This window comes from Anabrus simplex, chromosome 1 (assembly GCF_040414725.1).
Source record: "Anabrus simplex isolate iqAnaSimp1 chromosome 1, ASM4041472v1, whole genome shotgun sequence".
NCBI lineage: Eukaryota > Metazoa > Arthropoda > Insecta > Orthoptera > Tettigoniidae > Anabrus > Anabrus simplex.
The window spans coordinates 244918705-244931923 of record NC_090265.1 but is presented as its reverse complement, the minus strand read 5'-3'; the positions used below and the strand labels follow the sequence as shown (position 1 = coordinate 244931923).

Below are 13219 nucleotides of genomic sequence, written 5' to 3'. Positions count from 1 at the left end.
TTTAGGTCTGTGGTTGTGGTCTTGTTATATCAGTCTTCACATGTGAAACAAAGTTTTCCCAACTCTTTCTGTGCTTTTTTCGCACTTCCCTTTTTGCTATTGCTCTCTTGTGGTGATACTCTATTTTATCTTCTAATTTACTAGTTGACAAATAAATTTTATAAGCATTTCTTTTGTCTGAAATAACTTTTTCAATTTCTTCATCCCAGATTCTTAAACCCTTTTTCCTCTGCCATTTTTTCTCAACTCCCAAACACTCAAAAGCAGACTGCTTTAAAATTGAACACAAATTAGACCACTCTATTTCCACGTTGTCACTAACTGGTGTCATCTGTGTAAGATTATTAAGTCTGTTCTGGTACAGTCATTTTATCATGGGGTTTCTTAATAGGTTAACCTTGTAAGAAGTTTTAGTTTCTTGTGTTGTTTGTTTCCTTTATACCATCTAGGCCTCAGATGAATACGTTCTACTAATAGATAGTGATCAGTTTCCAATTCAGGGCCTCGATAGACTCGTGTATCCAAGACTAAATCTGCCAATTTAAATCGATTTCCGATTTCATGCAAACCACGTGTACTTGTGACTGTCCTTGTGTTTGAACGTTGTGTTCATGATCTTTAACTGATTGAAGACAGTGAAATCTATTAATTTTGTTCCATTGTTATTACAAGTTGTTTCTCCATGGATTCCGATGTGATTCTGAATTTTCTCATTATCAACTCTGGCATTGAAGTCTCCCAGTAATAGAAGCATATCTTGTTTGTTAATTTTATTGACTATATTTTGCAGATCACTATAGAACCCATCACTTTCTTTTGAATTTCCCTCCACTGGAGCGTATACCCCTATAACTGTAAGATAACCCCTGGATAGTTTTAGTCTTAATTGGATAATCCTTTCATTCCAAAAAGTGTAGCTATCATTTGTTGGTATTAATCTTTTGTGTACCATGAGCAGTATACCTGCCTTTGCTCTAGTATCTCTGTCAACCCCACTGTAAAACTGTAAATAATTTACTGTCTCTTTTGATCCCTGAAGCTTTTTTTTTTTTTTTTTTTGTGAGAATGTCGTCCAGCCGGTCATCTTTGTGTGAGATACCTTGTACATTCAGGTAGCACATCTTAAAAGTATTTTTCTTATTCCAATCTTTGTCCATTTCACTGTCCTTTTCTTTGCCAGGAGAGGTTACCGGTATGTATTCCACATAAAGTTAATGTTGGATCTTATACATAACAATAACAAAAATGTTAATATGCCAAGTTCTTCATGGTATAGATAAAATACATATAAAATATATAAAATTTTATAATTTTAAAATATTCTCTGTATAAGTAAACTTTAATCCTTAAAGAATATAAATGACTTGTTTATAATAACCATAGCAGCACCAAGAAAAGATCCTGGATAATAAAATTAGTTCTGTGTATAAGGTGACCATCAACATATTAATTGCTGAAAAAGAAAAAACAGTGGTCAGTGTATTTGTCTGTGTGTGTGTGGATCATTTTCTTCATTATCTGAAGAGCTGTATATGTTTGAATAGCTTCTTCTAAAAATACAACAATGAATACAAATTAGTATTTTTGTTTGAATTGTCAAAGTCTTGCAGGAAAATGAAACATTCAAGTGTAATGAACAGGCCTATGGAAAGCTAATCCACATCTGTTACAAGTATAAAGGAACGCAGTATTTTCATGGTAATTTTGTCATTTTTTACATGTTGTACACATAGTTCAACCCAGATGTTTTTAACACTTTTTAATGAAATTTGTGTGTGTTTGTACATTTTTTTTTAGTTATTGGATATGTTTGTAAGGTTTTGCATTAAGGCTGATGATGGCCAGCCAACATGGCATAATATAGTATTGAAAACGTGGACCATTACGACATAAGTTTCATTATTGTTGTATACTTTTGTTGCCAAAATTAGGTATTTATTGTGTTACAGGAGCCTGCTGGAAGCTTTGGCGCAGTAGTATTGAAAGGTGTTTAAAGATGGTAGTATTATTGTCACAGCTACAAAATCAGGGAATATGGGAAAGGGAGAGTTAAGACAGTGGTTTAGATAATTATTCTTCCTGTATTCAGGTGACAGTTGTGTTTTGTCTCTTTACTCGTAAACCACATATACTGATACAGCTTGTCTTCAGGACATTCCACTGCCAAGAAAAACCATATAGTTACTTCAAATTACCAATGAAAAAATCCAACCCCTGGACAGGTTCTTCTTTTGACAATGGAAATCTTTATACTGCAGCTTTTCCTTAAATACTGTATTACATTCCTTGTACTTTTTTTTTTTACAATTTTCTCTACGCCACAACGACACAGATAGATCTTACAGCGACAATGAGATAGGAAATGGCTAGAAGTGGGAAGGAAGAGACCATAGCCTTAATTAAGGTACAGCCCCAGCATTTGCCTGATGTGAAAATGGGAAACCATGGAAAACCATCTTCAGAGCTGCCAACAGTGGGGTTCGAATGCACTATCTCCTGAATGCAAGCTGGTAGCTACGTGTCTCAAACCACGCAGCCACTTGCTTGGTGTATATCTTGTACAATTACCTTTTGGCACTATCGCAATGTCAAGAGAATGATATTTTACACAGTTTGAGTAACAAATGTGTATATTGTACATAATTGTATACTTTTATTATGTTTGTCTTTTTATATTGTGTTCATTCTTAGTACCATAGCATTCGGTCCACAACCATTTTGTATTAGCAGGACCTACTGAATTCCATCTGATTCACCATGTGTCTAAAATCATACTGAAATTGACCTACAACACAGAGCATCTCATTTGTACTTGTATTATATTTTGCTCACCTGTGTCACTCGTAATATTTCACTTTCATTTGCAACATTTTGAGCGCCATAGCACCTTGCCTAATCAACCACACACCATATTGTAAATTATAAATGATATATTCATAATGTTCTTACTGCTTAGAAACATGTTTTAGAATTTTGTCAAATATTGTGTATGTTTAAATATGGCTGATGATGACCCCAAGTAGGGTTGAAACTAGTCCCATGTAATGTAAATAAATAACATTGTAAAAACAACTATGTATTGAATAGGTGGAAAACTCTCCTGTTTATAATTTATATGTTATCTCAGTTCAATACGGACCAACAACATGAAGTTCATAACCCTTGTTGCTCGAGAGATCCGGTGTTACTTGCTCCGCTCGGGGCGGGTGTTGGTCATGTGACAAGAGAGCAGCGGACAGGCGGGTTGCATACCGTTCTTGCCGCTCGGAAATGTTACCATATGTACAACAGCTTTTATAATAATAATAATAATAATAATAATAATAATAATAATAATAATAATAATAATAATAATAATAATTTGCATCATGGACCGTATGAGATGAACAGGACACAGATTACGGAGTATACCAGGACAAGAAAATTATTTATTGACAAAGGAAATATACAGCAGTGTGCAATATTTCCTGAATAAACACATTTTCACGATTGACTGAAGCTTTGGGACACGTACATTTACCAAAAGAAAATATAATTAATGTGATTTGTACATATTCTTTGCACTCTCATTAACATACATTTCAATATTTCTATGGCATTTACAACTATGACAACAAATTAAAACACGTGAACTGAAACTTATCAGTGGTGTACTCCTCCTTCGCAGGACCTTTGGCTCATTTAGATAGTATTGTATCAGTGTTAGGTACTATCGTTTGCTTACTGGCAAGTCGCAAAACACATTTCAAGTTTTCATCAGTGAGCCTACTTCTGTGTCTAGATTTACAAATCTTCATTATTGAAAAGATATGTTCACATAAATAAGTTGATCTGAATATACTTACCATATGAGCATTAAATGTGTACAAACTATGAAATCTCTCCCATGGAAAACGAATATAAAATACAGTCAAACTGTTTGTGCTTGCAAACCTATCTTTCATTTCAGTATCGCACTGTAAGTCAAGCAGTTCTAGCTGCATTTCTGGTCTAACAGTTTGCACATACACTGAGAAAGGCATAGCGAACACCTGCAGATCCTTTTCTAATGGTTGAATATTGTGAAACCTACTCTCAAAATCATCATATAGCGACATTAAAACCTCTTTATATTCTTGTAATGTTTTTTTAATGTTATTCAATATTTTATTACAAATTAAACATTTTGCTTTGTTATTTTCTTGAATTAATAAATACTCTTCTTCCCAAGAAGGTTTGAAACTTGTTGGCGTCGATGAAATCGCTTCCATAGTAAATGCAACATTAACCAACTAGGATTGAACATCGTGTGGTGTGCGGAACACACTACTGTCACCTCTCATGAGTTCACGCGTATCGTGTCGCAATCTAACCTGTCCAGAAAGATGTGCTATACCTTTGCGCCACTGGCCTGCAGTACTTACTTCGTCATACAGTTCCCCTACTTCTTCCCCTGCTTGCTCGCTAAGCTGCTCTCGTTCTTCGAAAGCAGGGAGCAAACTGGCTCTGAAGGCATTTCGCTCTTGATTGTGATGCCTGTTTTAGGTGAATTGAGAGCAGCAGTGTGGAGAAATGAAAGTAATTTGTGCCTTGGAAAAGGCGATGACGGTGTTCATGTTGGTAGACATCATGCATTCACACTTGCCATACTGGACGCACACCTGGCATTACGGTATGCTAGGCCATAAGCTACATATCCCAGTCACATCTTGTATTCATTCAGGGGAGCTTGAAAAGTGTGTTGTACATTTGTGATGGCAATCCTGTCTTCTGACCATACATCAATACTTAGCATGAACCAGTCTTCCAGCATGATAACGCGCATCATCATGTTATTAGGCAACACATCTTGCTCTTTGCGGTGTTCACATGTTAAGCTGGCCTGCTAGATTGCCATACCTCACTCAGCCCCATCCAGCATTTATTGGACATGATGGGATGGTGCCTGATGTCCAGCCCAGCCTCTGCACTGACCATCACCTAGCTATGACAAGAAGTACAGCCATGGGATACCATATCCCAGCGAGACATTCATCATTTGTATGGCAGGTTACATGCCAGAAATGCTGCATGTGTGGCCGTTCATGTAGTGGTTGCACTCCTCATTAAGGTGTCTGCTGCATGTGTTGCATTTAATATTCTCGATGTCCCATGGACTTGATGTTTTGATCAGTTTCATACACCATCTTACTGTGCAGTGATTTTGGGGCAGATATGTGTATTCCGGAACTCGCACAAATTTTTTTAACAGGAATACTCGCGTGGGCCCATAACTTAATTTTTTTTGTTTATGTAATTTCTTTTCATATTGTTTATTGTATTAAGGAATTATAAATGCTCAGGTAAGTAAGCTGGCAGGAGCAAAATATATATACATATTGTACCAGGAATGCTGGTCCAAGTCAGAGTCCCCACCAATTGAACTCAATCTACGCGCCGTGCGCTAGCTCACAGCTGGCTGCAGCAGCAGGCAGAGTGTGATGTGGAATGTGTGATGTCACATCCCACCTTATCTTGTCACAGCTGGATGACATAAGCCGGTAGAACATTCGAAACGTATTGCTAATATTTTTTGGGGGTTAAGATAAAATTAAAAGATCATCATCACTGTGTTAACCAATTTCATGTCTCAATTTTCACCAAGTTTGAAGAGAATCCAACCAGAATCGAGGGAAATATTCAACAGAATACAATAACTTAAATTCCCACGATTCTTGTATAAAAGGAGGGCCAGTTAGCAGGTCAAAGTCAGTCAAGTACCGCAGTCGAGACCGGATGGTCGGCTGGTGGTATTATTCATCGTAAAACTACGGTTTCGCCGAATGTCAAGTGTTTGATGAAGTTCTTCATACTCGGAAAATTTTAACTCCATGGTAACATAAACTGGACTTATAAATTTTCAGTGTTGTCCATTCGCGAGTGATAAAACTTTTCATTGTGAAGTTGAACAGTGTAATTTAACTTTGGTTCATTTCCAAGTAACTAATCATTTCTTTAATTCAAGTTATGTGTTTCTGGGGCTTGTATTATTTTCTATCAAATGCTTACGTTTCTAAATGATTGAAATATTTTGTTAAATAACTGAGCGCTTACATTTCAAATTGATCATATTATTTCTTCGAGTGATAGACTTCAAACAGTGCATTAAAACCTATGTTTTCATCAAGTGATTGAAATATTTTGAGGAAGTATAACATTACATTATAGTTGAGCTTAGGATTCCTCGAGTGATAGACGATTGAGATAGTACTTTGAATGCTTTACTGAAGTTGTATGTTTGCAAAGTGGAGGTTATTTCTTACCTACTTTCTAAACATTCCGTAGGTTCTTGACTGCAAACAGTAAATTTGAACTTGTGCTTCTGTAAATAGTATTCAGTTTTTATGTAGTCGAACAAGGACAGCCTGTAGAAAGACTCAACTCCATTTGTGTTATGATATTATTTGTGATTTACTAAAGTGAGGCGAGCCTCCATGGCTCAGACGGCAGCGCGTCGGGCTCTCACCGCTGGATACCGTGGTTTAAATCCCAGTCACTCCACGTGAGATTTGTGCTGGACAAAGCGGAGGCAGGGCAGGTTTTTCTACGGGAACTCCGGTTTTCCCTGTCATCTTTCATTCCAGCAACACTCTACATTATCATTTCATAGCATTTATCAGTCATTAATATCACCCTGGGAGTGGCGACCCCATTGTAGTAATAGCCCATGTAGTTTATTCATTACATCCCTGACCCAGTCAAAGACTGGAAAACAGCTTGTAGGTTTTCATTTTCTACTAAAGTGAACAAGACTAATTTCACAGAATGAATATTTTCATTGCTAATTAATTGAAGTGATTATCTTCAAATTTATAAGATATCGTGTAAACTTATAAACAATCACTAATTGACAAAACTTTATTTTGCCAAGTATCGCGTTATTTGTATTACTTCCTGAGTCGATTCAAGTGACATTCGACAGTGCAAAGTTATTACAAGTGATTATTTTCATATTGACCGTATTGAAGTTCAATTATTAAATGTTAAACATTAATTTATTGAAACCACCTATTCAATACTGGTTGAGTCTTTATGACTATAACAATGTCATTACATTAAGTATGGGCATTGCAGGCATCATCAGCCATTAATTCTATCTCCAAGTCAGAGCTCTGAGTGGATGCTATTTTAGGATTAATCATAGTCAATATTATTTATATAACAGTGCAAAGGAGTGATCAGGCTGTCCATGTTTTAAAGTTCTAATGTGACATTCTACTCTTGTTCACATTTAATGGAAATATATTGACTGTTAACTTTCATAATGTCGGTTCACCCACCAGCCACACACTACATCCAGAATCCAGTGAACTGCTCTTCAACCTTACACTGAACAACCTCAAAAAAGCTCCACAACAAAACAACATACAACAAGTTTATACGGTCATGTAATAATCTGTTATCTAACAAATCTTGATCAAACTCTCCAACAGCATTCTTGCCATTCCCCTATAACGCACCTAAATATTGATGCTCATTCTTCTAAGAAGTGATGCTGATCTATAGAATATTTAGACCTCCCCAAAAAACCATATAAGCTGAACATGTTTCAATGTCCTACAAATATAAAAAGAATATTTAAATGCTATGACTTCAGTAGACTATAATGCCATCCCAGTGTCAGCATTTTCTCCATTTAACAGGATATGAGTAAGATCCCATTGAAACTTCAAGACAAGTTCGACCAGTTCAGTTCCAAAATGTACCATAAGTTTGAATATATTATGTAAATTGTGTAAAAATAGTTTTTAAGGATAGTTCTAACACATGTTAATCTCCAATAAGTTGTAAAAATGTACAGATGATTAATCCCATTGCATCAAGCTGTTCTCATTACCAACATTATGAAAGTTAACAGTCAATATATTTCCATTAAATGTGAACAAGAGTAGAATGTCACATTAGAACTTTAAAACATGGACAGCTTGATCACTCCTTTGCACTGTTATATAAATAATATTGACTATGATTAATCCTAAAATAGCATCCACTCAGAGCTCTTGACTTGGAGATAGAATTAATTAATGGCTGATGATGCCTGTAATGCCAGGCGAAACATGTACCATACTCATACTTAATGTAATTACATTGTTATAGTCATAAAGACTCAACCAGTATTGAAGAGGTGGTTTCAATAAATTAATGTTTAACATTTAATAGTGCAAAGTTATACAATTATACCATTTTCTGAGTGGCTATTCTGTGTTACGAGTTTGATTCTGTTTGACATTTGACTCAGTCTACTAACATTTCCAGAAGCAGTGTCAAGTTGCGTGTTCAATTTTAGTGACATACTACTGCATTCAATTTCTTTCAAGTGGTTAATCTCAGAACACGGGTCAGATTTGATTAACATTCTGTCGAGTGAAATTTATATATTAATTAATTCTTTGAGTGCATGATCTATAAGTGTTGCAGATCATTCTGAGGCCATTTCTATAAACATTTTCATGTGTCCAGAAGCTGTTTGTATAACTCAAACATGTCCAGGGTGCGAGTGCAGAGTATATAAGCTCGACCAGCGCTCATATCACGTGAACTTCTAGACCATCCAGAATTTCTAGAACGTTTAGACCACCCAGAATTTCTAGAACTTCCAGATCAGCCAGACTGTCTAGACCTCCATCGGAAGGCGTCCCAGGGTCAAACGAGAACAGCAGCTGGACCATAACAAACTTTGTCAGCCCAGGGCAAAGAGAAGGCATATCCGGTATATCTTCTGTATAGAGGTGATATGAAATTTGGACTTTTTTGTTGTTAATAAATTCATCAGCTCTCTTTGAATTCCATTATACTTATTTCAAGCAAACCTCTCCCTCTCTGTAACACTCCAGATACGCACACGCCCTGCGGTGGTCTTATGCTCGTCTAGCCACAAAGTGCCAAAGTTATGGTTACAAAATACACACACACACACACACACACACACACACACACACACACACACACACACACACACACACACACACACACACACACACGCACGCACACACACACACACACAGAGTAAAACTTGCTCAAAGCGGAACGTCTATAAGGCGGAAACTTGTCCAATGTGTACAGAAGTTATGGTCCTGGCGCACTGGATATGGCTTTGCATGTTATTTATATTGTATAAAGCGGACTTTGTTCAATGTGGAAATGGAAAGAAATTATGAAAATAATTACTGTATAATGCGGAAATTATGCTTTAGCTGTGAAATTTATTTAGGCATACCTGGTAGTGCAGGTACATAAATGTTTCATCAGGGGAAGAGTCAGGTGTTTACAGACCATAACATGCTGCTCTAATGAGGTCCGGGTTTCCCAAATTCCTGGTAGAATGGGATTTAAATCTCCACAAATTGCCTGACTTGCCATGGTTAGTTGAGATCTTTATTTTGATGTACAACTTGAGCACAATTCTAAGGTAAACAGTTCCCTTACTTTGTGTCCTGTCAGTAAATTTGTGTCAGTTTTGAAGACAGCACGATGGCTAAGAAATATACGTCACTGACACTGAACAAGAAAGTGAAAGTTATTGAAGCATGTGAAAAGGAAAAATTGTCTGTGTATGAAATTATGTCGCATTTCATATGTGGAATAAAACTCAAGTTTGTGAGACTTTAAAACATAAGGACGACATTACTAAGCAGTGGATGGAGGGGAATGGACAAATGAAAAGGAAATCTAAGGTTACAGGCAATGAAGAAGTCAATAATTTAGTGTGGGAATGGTTTGTCAGTGCCCGTTCGAGAAACCTTCCGGTTTGGTGAACCGATGCTACAGAATGAGGCTCTTGCCATTGCTAAATCACTTGGCAACACTGCCTTTAAAGATTTAAAAGGATTTCTTTATCACAGTTGTCTGCAACTGCCTGAAAATATTGCTACACTTGCTAAAATTAGAAACAGTCTATATCAGCACACATTAAAAAAAATGAATTCATAACTGGTGTTTGGAATCTTAGTTCCATCATCAGTTAATCATTAAAATTAATATTAAAATTCACCTAGTTGTATCGTCTTGATTTTAAAATGTAGAGGACAGTTGTGATGTAATAAAAGATAGAAGAACAAATAAGCAAAGCTAACATAACAGAAACTCTTAAACCTAATGATTGTAGTTAAAAATGTTTTTTTTAAGGACAGGAATGGCCAGTCATACCGATTCAGCTGTTACAAGAATACTGAGCAATCTTCATGATGTAACGAGTGAGTAGCATGACGTTGACTCATGGTGAAGGTATTGCTGTAGAATTCGGGGCAATCTGAATCTGATAAACTTTTGAAATAATTAGTTATTCCATTCTAATCTTGTAAAAGCCTATCAACAACTTTGCTTGAAGACATCCACCTGGTAGGAAAATGTCATAGAACTTTAGAAATTTCACAGTCTACAAATTCAAAAACACTATTGTTTACACCAAAATTTACATTTTCATTATCTGCTGAATAAGCCACTAAGGTTTCTACCAAAAGATTAAGTTTCTCAACACATTGTTTCATGTTTTCAAATATTACAGATGCAGTTTCATTGCTGTCTTCTATGATATTCAGCACCTTAAAAAGGAAAAAAGAAGTAAATAAAAAAATATAAAGGCTGTAAAAATACAACATTAATAACAACAACTACTACTACTACTACTACTACTACTACTACTACTACTACTACTACTACTACTACTTTAACTTTTACCCATTACTCCTCTTGTAACATTTTCTTTCCTCAGAAGAAGATAATATGCATCATTTAAATACAGTAGATCAACGGTTAACCAGCTGTATTTTAATACATCATATATAGATATTTCATAGATTTGGGACATAAAATGAAAGATTCTCATATTTGAATTTTTAACATTGTTGTATTGTCATTTGGTCCGCAAACTGTTGGCACATAGTTCTTTGTAAATGAGGTGTTGATACACAGACATTTCATAGAATTGGGATATGATATGAAAGGATTTTTATGTGTGAATTTTCTAACATTGTTGTATTGTCATTTTGTCTGCAATCGGTCAGCACATAGTTCATTATAAATAAGGTCTTTGATACATGTGATTTTACTAACAAGCTGAGAAAGAGAATTTGTTGTTTTCTCGAAACATGTACTTGTCTTTGTATATAAGTTAGTATTTAAGTAAATGATAGTTTAATTAATAATACATTCTGAATTGTATTGACTAGGCAGAACCTGGACACAATTAACTGTTCAGGGAATCCCACGTTATAACAACACTAATATGAACTCTCTTACTTTCACCTCACCACAGCACGACATTAACTGCCAGCTTTAACAGTTTCTGCTAAAAGCATTTGAAAATGAAAAAATGCAGGGTTTTGTTAATTGTTGCATTGACATAAATCAGATGCTTCTGTGTCTCGTTCCTGCAAGTCCCGTGTTTGGTCTCGGCACTGGTTGTTTGATCAAGATGTTGATTCCCATAGGGAACCTGAAATATTTGTTCCAAATGAATAAATTTATAATACCAATATAGCTGGAAAATATATTATGTCCAATAATGGACCAACTATATTGGTATTACTGGTGGTTCACTCGCCTACTACACGTTTTGATCATTGTGCAGAATCGCTAGATGAAGAATAATGATGTGAAATGCAGAATCGGTAAATACTACTGTAGATAGATCATTTTAACCATGGCAGAAGTAAGTTGTTTAAATGTGGGGAAAAAGGGCATCCCGCATGCTGGTAGAACGAGACAGTACTTCAGACCTTCAAATATGCCAAATGTTATATAATACGGACACCTGACAACCCCAGTCAGGCTATAAATGCTGTACCCTTACTGGGCTTGCCTAGGAGACCCAAGCATAATAATGCGCCTGTATAACCTGATGAACAACCATGGATGAGACTATATTGATGAGCGACCCGAACCACCAACATGGGCTTTGAACAATCTCTCGTGTTTCTCCTCATGTTGTTACAAATTTAAGGTTTAGAATATTCAGCGGCATAATTCACTTTGGGCACAAACAGTAGGAACGTGTACTATCTGTGAACTGATTTGTTTAGCTACTGACCGTACTTGCTCAGTCAAGTCTGTCACAAGAAGCAGCCCCTTCTCTTCTCTTCTCTTCTCTTCCCACCCCTCTTCTGTATTCCACTAGTATACTACCTGTCAATTAACACACGATAGGTCCGCCAGCAGGCTTTGCCTTATGTTTCAAATGCCAAATTGTTTTGAGGCTGTTATAAAATGTGTACTACAGCAATGACCGACCACAGTCACGAACAATGAAACGGACGCATCTCAAGTTCCCTCCAGAATTAAAACTTGTTGCATACGATAATCCCAAATATTCTAACTCAGGCGCCTAAGATATAATGACTGGTGCTTACGATAATATTACTGATGGTGGTTACGATAATTTCTTTTTTATGTTGTTTTTACCCTCTAGATTCATTTGACGCTTATGATACTTTGCCAGCATGTGCAGTGAAGTCCAATTGTATAAACATCGTAACCTCAATTTTGACACAAATATCTCTTACGATACTGTGACTTTCCAGGGACAATATATGGTGCTCTTCAAGCAGTTCTTGAATGCAATCCAACCTGCAAAGGAAATTAATGGGAGGCTAGTGCTTCGTCCTTGACATGAAGAGTGATTGAAGCGAGTGTTAGAAAGTTCTAATTTCAAGTACTGTTATTAATACAGTGGAAATTAGAACAAATATTGTTAGTTTATGATACTTTCATTATGTAGAAGTAGTTCCTGATGTCTTTATACCAGCCACTTCTACAATTTTAATGGTCAGAAAAACAGATTCGTTCGGGAACAAAAAGTCCTCTGGAAAAAGGTGTATGCCAACAAAAGAAAACATTGAAGACATAGAAAGCTATTTTTGAGAACTCTTCTCATAAATTCTTTAGAAGGCTATCTCAGGAACTTCAGATTCCTAAAAACAACTGCATGGAGGACAGTAAATGACTATTATAATGAAGTAAAATTAATGACACTCATAAATTAAAAGATCTTGTAGGGACAGTTGGGTGTTAGCCAATGTCTTTTTGTTCCCAAGATGCTAAGCTTGATCCCAATTGAGGTCAGTGGCCTCGAGGGTGTTTCAATGTGACATCATCTTGTCATTGGCTTTTGCCATATTAATGACTCATGTGGGACAAGATCCTCACACACTACAGTCTCTCTTTGTTAGCTGAAAGGATATTAAACAAATAATATGTTATCAGT

At 36.1% G+C, this 13219-nt stretch overlaps 1 protein-coding gene across 4 annotated transcripts in view; it reads left to right on the top strand.

Annotated features, from left to right (window-relative positions):
* The window catches only part of Hmgs (hydroxymethylglutaryl-CoA synthase), a 245140-nt gene that overhangs the window by 102496 nt on the left and 129425 nt on the right, over positions 1-13219 (top strand). The window lies entirely within an intron of this gene.